Below are 16,329 nucleotides of genomic sequence, written 5' to 3' on the forward strand. Positions count from 1 at the left end.
ATTATGAACAGTGAGGACAAAATCAGCACACAAGTCTCTGTTCCATAGACTTCCCTCTCCCTGTACATCATTTGTGTAGGTTAATTTCTCCTTTCTTATCCAGTTGGATAGAAAAGAGTAAATAATCTGTGATCAGTATATAGTCTGTGATCTGGTGGAATACCTTCAATAGTATAAATACCTACCTAATAAAAAAATTCACTCCTTACAAACATAGCCTGTTAGACAATTTATCCTTTTGCATATAAAAGTTTTGTCTCACTGTAGCTTCCAAACAAAAGTTTTAGGTAGAAACTTTTACAACATGGAGAAAATTCAAGTACCGCAGGTATCATTGTGAACTCTAATAAATCTGTGCCCACTTTCAAGGAACAACAACAAACAAATCTTCTGAGTCATTGTGTTAATATCTTAAAATTCGCATTAGCAATATGATTTAAAAATTATCAGTTTGAAAATATGTTTTATTTTCAAATTTTAAAAACATTAAGGTAAATGTATGCTTTTTCTTCCTCTCAGAGTTATTGCCTTAAAATATTTGAAGGTTGCTGTCATATCTCTAGAAATCTATTCTTCTCCAGGATATTCTTCTCTACTGTTGCTACAACCATTCTCAAATGTCTTAAGTTTCATTCTTGTTCTAAGATTTAAATGTATTTTGCAGATATGCCTTCTCTCCCTATTATGTGATGGTTTGTATTCAAATTTGTTCTGAAACCAGCCACAAATACTTTAGTCAAATATAAACATTTTAAGCCTAAGTAGTATGTAAGATTGGGGCTGTTCCATAAAAAAAAAAATAAAAAATAAAGATTTGTGAATGAATGCAATATATCTATTAGAGGAAGAATAAACTGGAAAACAAAGGCTGAGATGGGCCCTAAAGAATTGGTAAAGAAGCCTGAGGAGAACTCTGAAGACAAGCATGAAGTGGGAGCATATTGTGTAAACAAAGTAAGACGTTATGGGTAAAACAAGAGGGTGTGTTCAGCCAAGTTAGATGTGCCATGGACCCAGATAGACTTCAACCTGAAGATTACCTATGCAGCTTTAGGTACTTATAAAGAGGGCATTTATTGCCAAGTTACCAATAAATTAAACAAGAAAAAACAAAAAAAGAAAAAATTTAAAAAGAAAAAAATATATATCTATTTCTTTCTATTCCTGGCCCACCTTATTCCCTCATCGACCCCAGCCCCAGTCAATATCTATTTACATTTTTTTGTCCTTATTTTTTAGTGGCTGCTACCACGGCATATGGAGGTTCCCAAGCTAGGGGTCCAGTCTGAGCTGTAGCCGCTAACTTACTCCACAGCCACAGCAACATCAGATCTGAGCCCTGTCTGCAACCTACGCCACAGCTCACAGCAACGCTGGATCCTTAACCCACTGAGGGAGGCCAAGGATGGAACCTGCATCCTCAAGGTTGATGGTGAGATTGGTTTCCACTGAGCCACAGTGGGAACTCCTATTTACATTTTACCGTCAGATTTTTGCTCCCTGTCCAAATCTTATGCTCTTGCCTCTTAGAATATTTTAAAACTATTCTAACAAATGAAGATCTATTTTCCTTTTTTTTTAATTTTTTAAATTAATGAATTTTATTACATTTATAGGTGTACAACAATCATCACAACCAAATTTTATAGCATTTCCATCCCAAACCCTCAGTGCATTCCCCCCACCCCCATCTATTTTCCTTTTTAAATATAAAACTATAGTTTGATTTCACTGATGAATCACATACCATAAGCATTCCAATGATTTGTTAGAAAACAAAGAAGTGTGGAATACTATAATTAGGTTTTGAGCAAAAAAATGCTTTATTGCTTCACTAATGGGATATGTATTGAATCTATTTAAAGGTTTATACTTCCGCAATTGCAATTCTAGTGAAGAACAATCCACTTAATAGTAAAGGGGAAAATCGTAAAAGGGTCTTGATTTTTCTATGGTTAATAATTTTATCAAAAACTTAGTTGGGGATTCTTTCATGGTAAATAATAGCATACCATAGATTTTTCTAGCGGAACACCTTTTAAAAACAAATTCTTACATTGACATATAGAACCTTAGCTATAAAACAAGAATCTCAAAAATATACTGTTTTGTCCCCTCTGGTAACCCAGTCCTAAAGTGGGCTTGTACATTGCCCTTTGGGCTTTAAATTTTATCATTTTAACTGCAACAGTGACACTAATATTATAGATATTTGTGAGTCATTTTGCTGGTATAAAAATGTTCATTTGATGACTCTACAAAACACTAATTCTCCCATTCTCCCTCCCCATTTTAGAGATGGAAAAATTGAGATTTATAGAAAAGAATGTAACAATTCAAGGAATATATAATAAGAATAGGAATAAAAATTCGTAAGAATTGCCTTCATTTTCTAGAGCATTTTCCATGGGTAAAATGGTTTTAATTATAGATAAGCAAATTCAAAAGAATGGAAGAATTTAAATGATGCACTTGTTCTTTTACACCTGCTAACAGGTGCTAAAATCTGTTTCAATTCTCTGAATGGAGGTTTCTGTAGCCAAAGTCTCATTATCATAAAACCCAAGATCAAAAAGACTATGAAATATTGAGGCTGATTTAGTTTTCAAATGCAAAGCAGCAGCTGGATTAAAGCACAAGGCTACTGGAAAAACCTGGGGAGAACAACTGACATCTTTAGTCATCGGGTGAGCTCCCAGACAATGAACAGACTGATTGGACATACGGAAATGGGAAAATTCATCATATTCTTATTCTAATAAGTTCCATCTCAGGAAACTGATGTGTTGCAAGCTGCAGCAGGTCATTCTTTTACTCAGTAAAGAAAAAATGGTGATTGACATTGGGAGGACATAGGTAGAAACAAATTGCTTTTGCTGAGATTATATTTACTTTGAAAATAACACTATGACATTTTTAGTTCAGAAAAAGTTTTCTATACATATATGTATATATACATTATGAATATGTTTATATATATGGATATGAATGCATGTGTATTTATTTATAGGGAAAAATTAAGTAAGGAAGTGAGGAAAGAATGAGATTTCAGACAAAGCCAATCACCGATAATCTCACTAATTTTTTTTAATTTAACATGTATTTTACTTCACAAGTGAATGAGAATTCAAAAGAAGGCCTAATTTGCACAATCATGAACATGTGTACATTTATGGGCAGCAGTAGAGAGAACTCTGAACGAATTGACTGAAAAGACCAAACACCGAGATAATTCAAAGAATTTTTTAAAAATTGAGATTGATATATTCTCAGCTTTGATGAAAGTCCAATGTAAGAAGGAACTCTTAAAGAATAATTTCATGTTGCTTTGATGAAAGTCCAATGTAAGAAGGAACTCTTAAAGGATAATTTCATTGTATGGCAAAAGAGTTGTTAAATGCATTCTCTGTTATGCCATCTGATGTCCCTTATCTAACAATAATCATTGCATTGCTGCTAAGAAGATTCTTTTTCTTTCAAAGCGGGAATTGGTCTATCAAAATCTGGAAGGTTTTAGGGAACAAACCACACATATTTCTTTATAAAGAGAGAGAAAACAAGTTAATGCAGACTCCAGGTTTTTCTCATTTAAAGGGAGGAAACAAAAACCTAATCAGTATTAACTCTAAGCAAGTCAGACAAGTTAACTATATAAGAAATAATCACCACATGGTTAAAAAGCAAGGAGGAAGAAGACTGGCTTCAGAAAAAAGTTAAAATTTTACCAGGTATATATGGGGATAAGATAAATATTAGTTATTATTAGCATTGATTAAAAATATGGACCCTAGAATAAAGGAGATTAGTTTGTAGGATATCTCTTTCAATCCATGCATATAGAATGTCTTCCCATTTATTTGTCATCGTTTAATTTCTTTTATCAGTTTTTTATAGTTTTCAGTCTAGAAGTGTTTCGCCTCCTTGGTTACATTTATTCTCAAATACATTATTCCTTTTGATGCAACTGTAAATGTGTCTTTTTTTTCTCTTTCTATTTTTATTTATTCCCTTTACTCCTTCCTCCCTTCCTTCCTCTTTCATTTATACCTCCACATTCCACTTTACTAAATATTTTCTGTTCCTGGGTTCATAAACATTACTTATCAACTAGAAAATTGTTTGCCTAAAAGATTGTGAACAATATACAATGATTACTAACATGTGACCTAACATACCTAGCAAATGTCAAGGGGTTAGTTTTGGATTTCTGACTTTAAGGATCTAGGCTTCTTGACATAAATGTTAAGGAAGGTTCTCATCTTGTTTAATATAATAAGAAGGAATCAGATATATATGTCTATATATACATAGATATACATTAATATCTATGTATATATACACACATTAATATACATATTATGTATATTAATATTATACATATTATGCATATATACATATATTAATATATATGTATGTATACACATACATATACATACATATATATTAATATATACATACATATATATTAATATATGTGTATATACTTGTGTGTGTGTGTGCATATACATGTACATACATATATATGCCTGATTCTGAGCATGAGATTGCCAGTCAACTTAGAGTAATTCATTATCAACTAACTACTGGATCCTTGACAGTTGACACACAGGTGAACTGAAAGAAGAGTGATGGAGGTAATTAAATCTAATGAGACTTATTTTTTGAAGTGATGTTTGAAGTGGGAGTCAACCAGATCAGGTAATGAAACTGATTGATGTATTAGTGGGCTGAATGAATCATTCATTTGCTTATCCAAAAGTATTTAATGAGTGGATTATACGAGCTAGTAACTGGAGACATAGCAGGGAACAAGAAGATAGGATTTTACCCTCCTAAACTTTATATTTGATTCGGGCTTGAAAACAATGAGTAAGAACACTGAAATTTTAAATGATAGCTTTATGAAGGAAATAAACAAGTTGATTATACAAAGAATTCTTTGGTGGGAGATGCCCTAGACCGAGTATTCAGAAACTGCTCTCTGAGAGGGTAATATATATTTGATTTCAAGGATCAAACGTGTGAGTTTCATAAAAAAGTTGAAGACAATGAATCTACATTGAATAATTATGTAGACCCTGCCTCTGTATCACTGTGAATCAGATATTTTCCATGTGGTGAAATAAAAGTATCTCTACTCAACTTGACCAGAGCACACGGTGCAACAAAAAGCCACAAAATCTCAGCAGCATAGAATAATAAGCTTTTACTTAATTCAGAAACCTGTGACAAAGGATCTAGGCTTTGGTTTAGTTAGAAGAGGTAGGCCCTGCTCCACTTGCATTCATGCTCCTGGAACCAGCAGTCTCAGCTAAGCACATTCTTATGATAATCACAACAGAAGGGCAAGCATATAAACAAACACAAGCATGTTTCAAGCTCATGCCCTATCATGTGTGGTGAGACACAGTTGTCCAGAGTCACTCAACAATTTTAAACCCAATGTCCATAATCACGTAAATATGCTCCTCCTATGGAAGTTAGGGGATGGTGTGACTACTTCCAAGCAATAATATAACCTACCATATAAGTAAGAATAAAGATAAATTTTAGAGGATCCTTTAGCATCCAAAGGCATTCTTATGTACCATTCATCCTGACTTTACTCTTTTACTGTTATTCTACTATGTGGTGTAAATGTTTGGAGGTATTGTTCTCATGAGAAGCAGGGAACACCCCAGGAAGCCATGGCGCCACTGTGGCTATACTTTGGGGTACACAGGACTATCCCCTGTTCATAGATCCAAAATGACTGTCAGATCACTACATTTTTTGCAATCAACCTGAAGGTTGATTTCAGCTAAATTAGTGCTTCTAAACAACTTCATAATTTCAAATTTATAACAAGGTTTAAGTAGGTACTGAGAAACTCCTTAACTACTTATTTTCCATTTAGTGGTAAGAAACTAACTCGTGTTTGGCAAATATTCTTATGTATCAATGGACTTGAAAAGAGAAATGACTTTAGGTGATGTGTTTTTTTTGTTTTTTTTTTTTGTTTTTGGCTATTTCTTGGGCCGCTTCCGCGGCATATGGAGATTCCCAGGCTAGGGGTTGAATCGGAGCCATAGCCACCAGCCTACGCCAGAGCCACAGCAACGCGGGATCTGAGCCGCATCTGCAACCTACACCACAGCTCACAGCAACGCCGGATCCTTAACCCACTGAGCAAGGGCAGGGACCGAACCCACAACCTCATGGTTCCTAGTCGGATTCGTTAACCACTGCGCCACGACGGGAACTCCAGTTGATGTTTTCACATTACATAAAATCTATAACTTAATCTGTGACATTTTGAAAACTTTAAGAGCTGTAATAAGTAATTGCTAACATTGAGTATTTTGGGTAATTTTGAGGATGCCAGTATGAGGCATGAATTTTAAAGTTTTATGCAAAATAAGTTTACAGCTTTAAAATTAAGAATTAATGATATAATATGTTACTGAACATGATGGTCAAGTTTAAATATTAAATGATTAGTTAGTGTTTCATTTCTGAAGTATAAATATCTCAAAGGAAGTATTCGTAATTAAATGTTACTGAATATTCAGGACTCTGGTTCAATACCTTAAAAATAATGTCACAGGAGTTCCCATCATGGTGCAGCAGAAACAAATCTGACTAGGAACCATGAGGTTGAGGGTTTGATCCCTGGCCTCGCTCAGTGGGTTAAGGATTTGGTGTTGCATGAGCTGTGATGTAGGTCGCAGATGTGGCTCAGATATGGTGCTGCTGTGGCTCTGGCATAGGCTGGCAGCTGTAACTCCGATTAGACCCCTAGCCTGGGAATCCCCACATGCAGCAGGAGTGGCCATAAAAAGACAAAAGACAAAAATAAAATAAATAATATTACAGTACCAGATTAGTAGAATTTATAAGAATATTGTTAAGGTAATTTTTAGCTCTCAAGTCTACCTATTCCAATTTCCCTTATATGGATCCAGACCTTAAAAATAAAAAAATTAAAAAATTAAAAAAAATTTAGACAGTTGTAGTACCAATTCAAGCCACAAGATGCTAGTCTTCCCACAGGAAATTTAAATGTTTTTAAGTTCTATCAGCATGACACTATTAAAATTCAAATTTTAGAGATTATGTTGATTGAAGTTATAATTTATGACCTACAGGGTTTTTTTTAAGCACAAGTATTTAATGCTGTTTTGCTATGGAAAACTATAGATGAGAGGAAATAAGTGGGAATCAACCAGTGATAACATTAATAATCATTAAACAATCCTGGTAGTAAAGTTCTCTTACATAAGTAATATTTTTCAAAGTACAGCTATTTTTTAAAGAATCCTATGTTTGTGGAATTTGTGAAGAAAAAGCGGGGAATCTCAAACCATATATGGATTCTATCAGTTTGGGTAAAGATCATCTTCTCTCTTTAGAAGAAACCTACAAATTGTCTTTGATTTTTTTCACTAACTTAATGCATGATTGGTTTTGCTTTTTCTTCTACTCAAATGCTTGGATAAAAATATAACAAGGTCTGTATTGAAAGAAAAATTGTATTCCTCTGTTGTCTTTAAATTTAGACAGCCCAGTGTATGAAACATTATTGCAAATAAAATAGGAGATGTGAATTCTCATCCCAGGTCTGTTATTAACCAAGCAGTATAATTTATGGAAACCCATGTAATCTCACTGATTACTTCTGTTGTTTTATCTGTAAAACGAAGAGCTTGGATATCTATATTTGCAGATGTTTCCTTTACTCTTTTTTCTCCCCATTCTTTCCTTTAACATTGATATGTCCTTTATACACTATGAAGAACCTCATAGAGAGCAAAAGTTAATTCATGCTGTACCTGATTCAGCTCTATTCTAGCACTGCTTTGATAAAGATAGTGTTTCTCTGTGGAGCAGATTTAAATGCCAACTGATTTCAAACCAATAGTGTTTAAAAGCTCCTTGGTTTATCTTCTTTTTTTTTTTTTCACTGCTTCTTAAACTTCTTTACTCAAATCTTTGAAGGATACAGGAATCAGGACTTTAGATCAAAGGTAAATGAGAGCTTAATAACTGCTTTCTTCTCGGCACAAAAATCCATCCCAAGAATTGTATGTAGTAAGCAAAGTGGAGCAAATTATGTTATAATATGTAATACCAGCCCCCAGACTTTCTCAAAGTCTAAGGAATGAATTTTTCTTTATGAAAAGGTTGTGTAATGGGACTACATACTGGTTCTATCTAGTTGTGATATGCATCACCCCATATTTGCCAAAGATCAAGACAATAGTTTTAAAGGCTGTCTTCTTCTTCAGCAAATATGGTATCAGTAAAAAAAAATGAAAGAATAACCTTTGCAGCGCTAGAAATATGAATCTTCAGTCAGGGATGTGCAAATAACTGGGCTTCTTCAAAACTACATCACTAACTCAATTCTAATTAGCAAGAAAAGATCTATTTACCTGGAAATTATGTTGTTGCACAGGTGTGTTGCTGCTACAAAAGCCATTCTACCACTCTGTTCAACAATGTGCATATGCTCATCTTGTTTGATGTGGTTTATGATTATATATGGTACTGATGCTAAATGAATTGTTTTCAAAATGTTAACTACCTTATGGAGAAGAACGATTTGCTGTATTTCTAGTATATGGCTTTGCTTCATTTATTAGATAATTTCTGTCCCCCAAATTCCTCCAGAGATAAACTGAACAGTGTGTCAATCCCTCAGTCCCTGTGAGGCTAAAGGATGGTGAATCTGAGCATAAAAATGGGTAGGATGGACCCCTCTTTGCAAGACATACATTTTACTCTTCTGTTCTCCCCATTTCTCTTATGGCTTAAGGCTAAAGAGGCAGAGAAAAGAAAATGAACAGGGCGATATAGGGATGTGGTACATCAGGCAAGTGGTTAAAGCAATTCCAAGATACTCTGTGGATTCACAGAACCAGAAATAAATGCTAATGACCAGAGATTCATACAGCTTTGCCTCACTGACAGCAGTAACACAGGGTAAGGAGACTATTGCTATAGCTTTCAGCTATTATTTTTACTAACAGTCAAAGGACTAAGAAGGCAAGCAGGAAGGGAAACTAATGTTTGCCTTGTCTTAGCTGTATGCCAGTCTCTGCAGAGCCTCAAAACAACCCTGAAAGTTTACACATCTCATTAGTGCCAGAGCATGAAGTTAAAACCACATATGTATTATTCAAAGACTAAGTGTCTAAAATATTTTTTTCAAAAACTCTCAGTTCCCACTAGGGCACAGTGGGTAAAGAATCCAAGTGCCACATCTCAGGTCACTGCAGAGGTGCAGATTCAGTCCCTGGACTGGATCTGGGAACTTCTATGTGCTGTGGTGCAGCCATAAAAATAATAATAAAAAAGAACTCTAAGTTGCCTCTCAAAAATAAAATACCAAACAACCTTCACTGACTAATTCTCATCTTTTCAATTCCCTGTTTCTTTGTCTAGAAGTCCTCAGTGGAGTTTCTCTTTTGTAACTGAAGAGACAGCAAATTCTTTGTCATGAAGACCATTTCTGAATCAGCACAGGTCTGTTGCAATGAGGCCTTATTCTCAATAATATATTTCCTTTTTTTCTTGCCAGGGAAAGTCAAAAATGCTTCATGAATATTCAGAAAAGAGAGATGTTCTGATACCACTATCACTCACCTTTATGGCAATATTATATGAAAATAAGGAGTTACAGTATCCTGAAAATAACTGAAATTGTGGAACTGCTATTCAAAAGTCACCAAATACATTGAACTGATATTCAGGAGGAATATAGGCCCTCAGTGTGATTCTTGTAAATAAATAACATCATATTTAAAATCATCACTGATTAAAATTCTCTGATTTGGAACATAAGCTTTATCAAAGCATTGAAAAAATTAATAGCATAAACTTTAAAGGGAGTTCTGGTGTTAATTGCAAAAATCTGACATTTACCAAATCCATTTGACATTGCCCTCTTCCCAAAGTGATAGAGGGTAATTTTAACAGACAAATAAAAATTAAGCCATTCCTAAGATATAATGTAATGGCTAAACAAGCATGTGTCAGAGGAAATAAGAAAGAATAGCAATCAGCCTGACCCCTTGTCTTCAATAAGAGCATCAGAGGGGCATTTTTCTTTGATGGCGGTTCTCCTTTTGCTTGGAATATGCAAAATATGCCATTTACATCCTAAGAAAATGCAATAAATATATTTGCTGGAAAATAGTACTTTTAAAAAACCCAATATGTTATAGACATAATAGACTTAGAAAATATTGTGTTCAATTCTGAAAGTTCAGAAAGAGTTAGACCTTAAAGCATCTTTAGTGTTTCTCCAAAGATTATTCTAACCAAAAGTTTTGGAAGTAGTATAGCTCCTTTATGTTTACCACTAATAACTATCTCCGTACTACCTGCATCTCTTGAAACAGTTTTGTGCAAAAAAGAGCTTTGGTCTCACTATTCCAAATACATTAATTAAATTACAGAGTATCACTAAGGTTTTTAGGGATACACACACACAGATGAACTTATCATTTAACACTATTAAGGTCTGAGATCCAACCTACATTCTATCTGGTTAAGTGGAGACTTTTTGTAATGGGTAGGGGATATCCACCATCTTTGTGTTAAAAGAAACATTAGGCAGATTCCTTGGCAAAAAAAAAAAAAAAAAGTAAATAAGAGAATTGTTATTTCATCCAATGGTTCTCAGCCTTGTCTTTTCTTCATTCAATCTCTGAGGAGCTTTTTAAAATAGTGAATCCCAGGTTCCCACCTCAAGAGACCCTTGTCCACTTTTCCTATACTGTATTCTGGAATTAAAAAAATTAACTCAGGGGATTCTAATATGCATCCAACATTGAGGACCACTGTCTATGCTTTGTAGTCTTAAACAACAAAGACTCCCTGTTACCTACCCCCTAAGTCATCTGTTCTCATCAACTCAAGATGGTGCAGGTGGAGACCACCTCCGATTTTCCCTAAAGTCCAGCCAGTAGCTGGGGAGACACCCTAATCCACACCTAGTACCATGTGGTAAAACAATTCTGTCTCGCACTTGAACTGACTGGTGAGTGAGTGACCAAGCCTCTTTGAGTTGAAAGCTTTTGGTTCTGGAAAAAAATGTCCAAAATATCCGATTGCCCCAGCCACATTTGTCTCAGCATTTCTCTTCCCTCCATTTTTTTCTCAGAACTAGAAATGGAGGCTAATGACCAGAGATTCACACAGGCTTTGATTTGACATAGAGTTTTATTCATCTATCTGTGCATGATTGATTTGTTCTCTTATGATACAATGCAATCCATGATAGTAGGAATTTTTCTCTTAATCCCTTTTACCTGAGCTTATTGCCAAGAACAAGCAGACCAACAATGAGGATATTTTGTTTGCATAAATAAAAAAAGATTATATGAAAGAGTTGTAAAGTAAGAGAGAAGAAGTAGATAGGTGGCCTTCCCAAAAGAATTCCTTCCTTTCCCACATGCACTTTTGAAATGGGAGTGTGCAATGGTGGCAGGAAGGAGGAGTTTCTAGGGTGGACCTTGATGAAATCTCCTGCTCCTACAGCTGGGGCCCTAACCCACTTTACAGGATTGTGAAGATCATGTTCTAGATTGAATATGAGTTCTTTCAGTGTATCTATTTAAGTAGCGAGGGGTTGAGGCTATTACTTTTGCTTTAGTGAAATTCAATCGTGTAAGTCAAACAGTAAGATCCTTAGAATCCCGCTGTGAAGCAACAGGATTGGTAGCGTCTCTCTGTAGCGCCCAGATGCAGGTTCAATCCCTGGCCTGGCACAGTGGCTTAAAGAATCCTGCATTGCTACAGCTGCGGTGTAGGTTGCAACTGTGGCTCAGAACACCATGTGCTGTGGAGCGGCCAAAAAGAAAACACACAAACACAAACATACCAAAATCCTCTAACATCTCCTCCAAGCAAGAGGAGAATAGGCTCAAGATTTTCAATAAGCCCCTCCAATGGATCAAACTCTGACAGTTATGATCCATTGTTGTTATAATTTTCTTGAGATTTTGAATAAGAATTTCAACAGTAGAGCTATTTTTCTTATTATTCCAAAGCACAAAATATGGGCATAATTTATAAAGAAAATGTATATATTATTTATCAGGAGGTGATAAGGATCTGTCATAAAAGTGTGTCTATATATAAGTGTATGCATATATATGTGTGTAGGTTTGCTTTATTTTCTCTCTGTGTATAATATATACATATGTGTATGTAAATTATGTATATTATTGTATTTGTATGTGTATAAATATATATGTGTGGGTGCATATATATACACACACACAGATGCATATATAATATAATAATCAACTTGATACACCAGGAATTTTTGTTATATTTTTCCATATTATACAAATTAGGAAACTGAGCTTAAAATTACTTAATGTATGTTTATTATCTCTAACAAGGGGACGATTTAGAGTATTTCCTCAGACCTCCAATTACACTCTCATAGTTTTCTGATAGAAGGTTTATAAAGCCAGACCCAACATATATTTTATCATCAATCTGTCAAATCCTTCTTTGGCCAGCAATGAAGAAATATAAAGCTTTACTGTATAATAGTCAACATAGTCCAATTTCCCTGAAATAATTCCAGACAAACACAATAATATAAAGATTAATCTTATTGGTATAAGGGACTATCCAAAAGCAAAAAAAAAAGAGCTCAACTATGAATGTGGCAAAGTCTCAGGATACAAAATTAATACACAGAAATTGATGGCATTTCTATTCTCTAACAATGAAAGATCAGAAAGAGAAATTAGGGAAGCAATCCCGTTTACCATCACATCCAAAAGAATAAAATACCTAGGAGTAAACCTACCTAAAGAGACAAAAGACCTGTACTCTGAAAACTATAAGACACTGATGAAAGAAATCAGAGATGACACAAATAGATGGAAAGATATACCATGCTCATGGATTGGAAGAGTTAATATTATCAAAATGACTATATTATCCAAGGCAATCTACAGATTCAATGCAATTCCTATCAAATTACCAAGGACATTTTTCACAGAACTTGAACAAAATATTTTAAAGTTTGTTTGGAAGCACAAAAGACCCAGAATAGCCAAAGACATCCTGAAAAAGAAACATGGAGCTGGAGGAATCAGGCTCCCAGACTTCAGACTATACTACAAAGCAACAATCATCAAAACCTTGTGGTACTGGCACAAAGACAGAAATATAGATCCGTGGAACAGGATAGAAAGCCCAGAATTAAACCCACACACCTATAGCCAACTCATCTATGACAAAGCAGGCAAGAATATACAATGGAGAAAGGACAGCTTGTTCAATAAGTGGTGCTGGGAAAACTGGATAGCCACATGGAAAAGAGTGAAATTAGAACACTCCCTCACACCATACACAAAAATAAACTCCAAATGGATTCAAGACCTAGATACAAGACCAGACACTCTAAAACTCTTAGAGGAAAACATAGGCCAAACACTCTCTGACATAAACGGCAGCGATGTCTTCTCAGATCCACCTATCAGAGTATTGACAATAAAAACAAAAATAAACAAATGGGACCTAATCAAACTGAAAAGTTTCTGCACAGCAAAGGAAGCCCTAAACAAAACGAAAAGACAACCCACAGAATGGGAGAAAATCTTTGCAAGTGAATCAACTGACAAGGGATTCATCTCCAAAATTTATAAACCCCTTCTGCAGCTCCATACCAGAAAAACAAACAACCCATCCAAAAATGGGCAGAAGATCCAAACAGACAGTTCTCCAAAGAAGACATACAGATGGCCAAAAAACACATGAAAAGATGTTCAACATCACTCATGATTAGAGAAATGCAAATCAAAACCACTCTGAGGTACCACCTTACACCAGCCAGAATGGCCATCATCCAAAAGTCTACAAACAAGAAGTGCTGGAGAGGGTGTGGAGATAAAGGAGCCCTAGTACACTGCTGGTGGGTTTGTAAATTGGTACAACCACTGTGGAAAACAGTATGGAGATTCCTCAGAAAACTAAAAATAGAACTACCATTTGATCCAGCAATCCCACTCCTGGGCATCTATCCAGCGAAAACCATGACTTGCAAAGACATATGTACTCCAATGTTCATTGCAGTACTATTTGCAATAGCCAAGACATGGAAACAACCTAAATGTCCATCGAAAGAGGAGTGGATCCAGAAGAGGTGGTACATATACACAATGGAATATTACTCAGCCATTAAAAGGAACGAAATATCAGCATTTTTAGCAACATGGATAGACCTAGAAATTATCATGCTAAGTGAAGTCAGCCATACAATGAGACACCAACATCAACTGCTTTCACTGACATGTGGAATCTGAAAAAAGGACAGACTGAACTTCTTTACAGAACAGATGCTGACTCACAGACATTGAAAAACCTATGGTCTCTGTAGGAGACAGTTTTGGGGGTGGGGGGATGTGCTTGTGTTGTGGGATGGAAATCCTGTGAAATCAGATTGTTATGATCATAATACACCTATAGATGTGATAAATTCATTTGAGTAATAAAAAAAAAGAAGGAAATAAAATGTTTTCAAAAATAAAAACAAAAGCAAAAAAAATTATTTCTATTTCTTAAGGTTTTGTACATGGCATCTCTATTGCATTAGTATGAATTCTGTTCATTATACTAGAATGTGTAAAGTTAAATGGGCCAAGAATTCTCTTCCCCCTAAAGAAAAGCTTATGCTCCTATGCTAATGGTGCCTCACATTTGCAGATGCTGTATGGAAACTAATGACTTCCTAGAAAAATTATTTCTATTTTCTAAAGTGCTGTGTTGCTATATTTGTTACTCTTAATGAAATAAGAATAATGACAATAAGCTGAGAGAAATGATAGTGGAAGGCCAAGGGTGATGAGTTACTACCTCAAATTTAAATTTTTCTAGTAATAGTAGAACATTTTTTTGGATGAAATATTATTCTGTAAGTGGGAAAAATTCAAGATATTGATAGTTTGGATATTGCTGTTTATTCTTTCACAAATAACTGGAGAATACAAATAAATATACACAATAGCAATGGACTGAAATTACGGGTATAAATCTGTGCTTTAAATTACTTAAAAATAGATGCCCTTGCAGAAAGTGTACACTCTGTGACTCTTCAAGTAAGTCAATCATCTTTACTTGATGATTGGCATCTTTATGAAAATCTACTTATTGCACCATACCTATAATGTTCATATCCATAATTTTATTATCAAAATGTTAGATACATAATTTAAAGTGTAGAATATTTACTTCCAAAATATAGCACAGACTAACTAAATATCATAGGGTGCTTTTTCCAGCTTCACAGTTGCCTATTTTACTCATCACTGTCCCATAGTCCCCGTTTAGCAATTCTGACTTGATCTCAGTGACGGGATCCAGCAGACAAGGTGAGTCTTGAGGGCATAGGGTAGAGATCTGGTAGTTTGATGGCTGACTTCATTAAGGCTGATAGCTGAGCTATCTTAAAATCCACGGAGCCTAAATTTGCCTAAATATTATAAAAATTTTACGTACAGAAAAATAATTTTAAAAATTTTACTTTTGAATAAATTTCAGAAACCCACTACTGATACTACAGACCAAAATATGGTAAGATTTTGATAAAATTCTATACAATTTTCCTGTAACAATCCTATTTTTCTTTTCTGATTAAATGCTAGCCTAGATATCATATGCCAACATGAATACTACAATGTATTCTGTCTACTCAAATCCAATATATACATTCATGTACATACATACATTTGATATGCAAAACTTTATAATTAAATCTCTTCAAGTGTGGGAATATTGGTAGTGGATTCAGAACACTGAATCCTTTAGTCATGATGAATAACAAAGATAATAATTTTGATGTCTGATTGCTTCCATTTATTTCTAATAATCCTGTTATTTCTCAAAAGAGATAAAGCAAATAAAGCAAGGAAATAGGATTGTGATAACATTTTACATGAAGAAAATTAATCAATCAATCATAGGAATAGAGGTCTCATAACACCTATTAGGTCATCTTGTCAAACTGAGGTCTGGTGGAAGATTGTCACTGAAATCTGCTTTCTAGTTCTTTATCAAAAATAGTTCCAAAGAGTGTAAAATAGAACAGTATTTCTTCTAATTATTAATGCCTGGTGTTCAGAATAAATGCTATTAATATTCATTGCAAGCAGAACTTTCATTGTTATCATGGTCAGAAATTATTTTGAAATGTTTTTGTATGACTGCTAATAAAGAAATCAGTAGTTATAGAGGCATTTATTAGTTGGATAAAAATTCCCCATTTTGAAGGAGAATTTTAGAATACATAAATCCTCATGTTAGAATACAGCTTTTGTGTGT

This window comes from Sus scrofa, chromosome 8, assembly GCF_000003025.6.
Source record: "Sus scrofa isolate TJ Tabasco breed Duroc chromosome 8, Sscrofa11.1, whole genome shotgun sequence".
NCBI lineage: Eukaryota > Metazoa > Chordata > Mammalia > Artiodactyla > Suidae > Sus > Sus scrofa.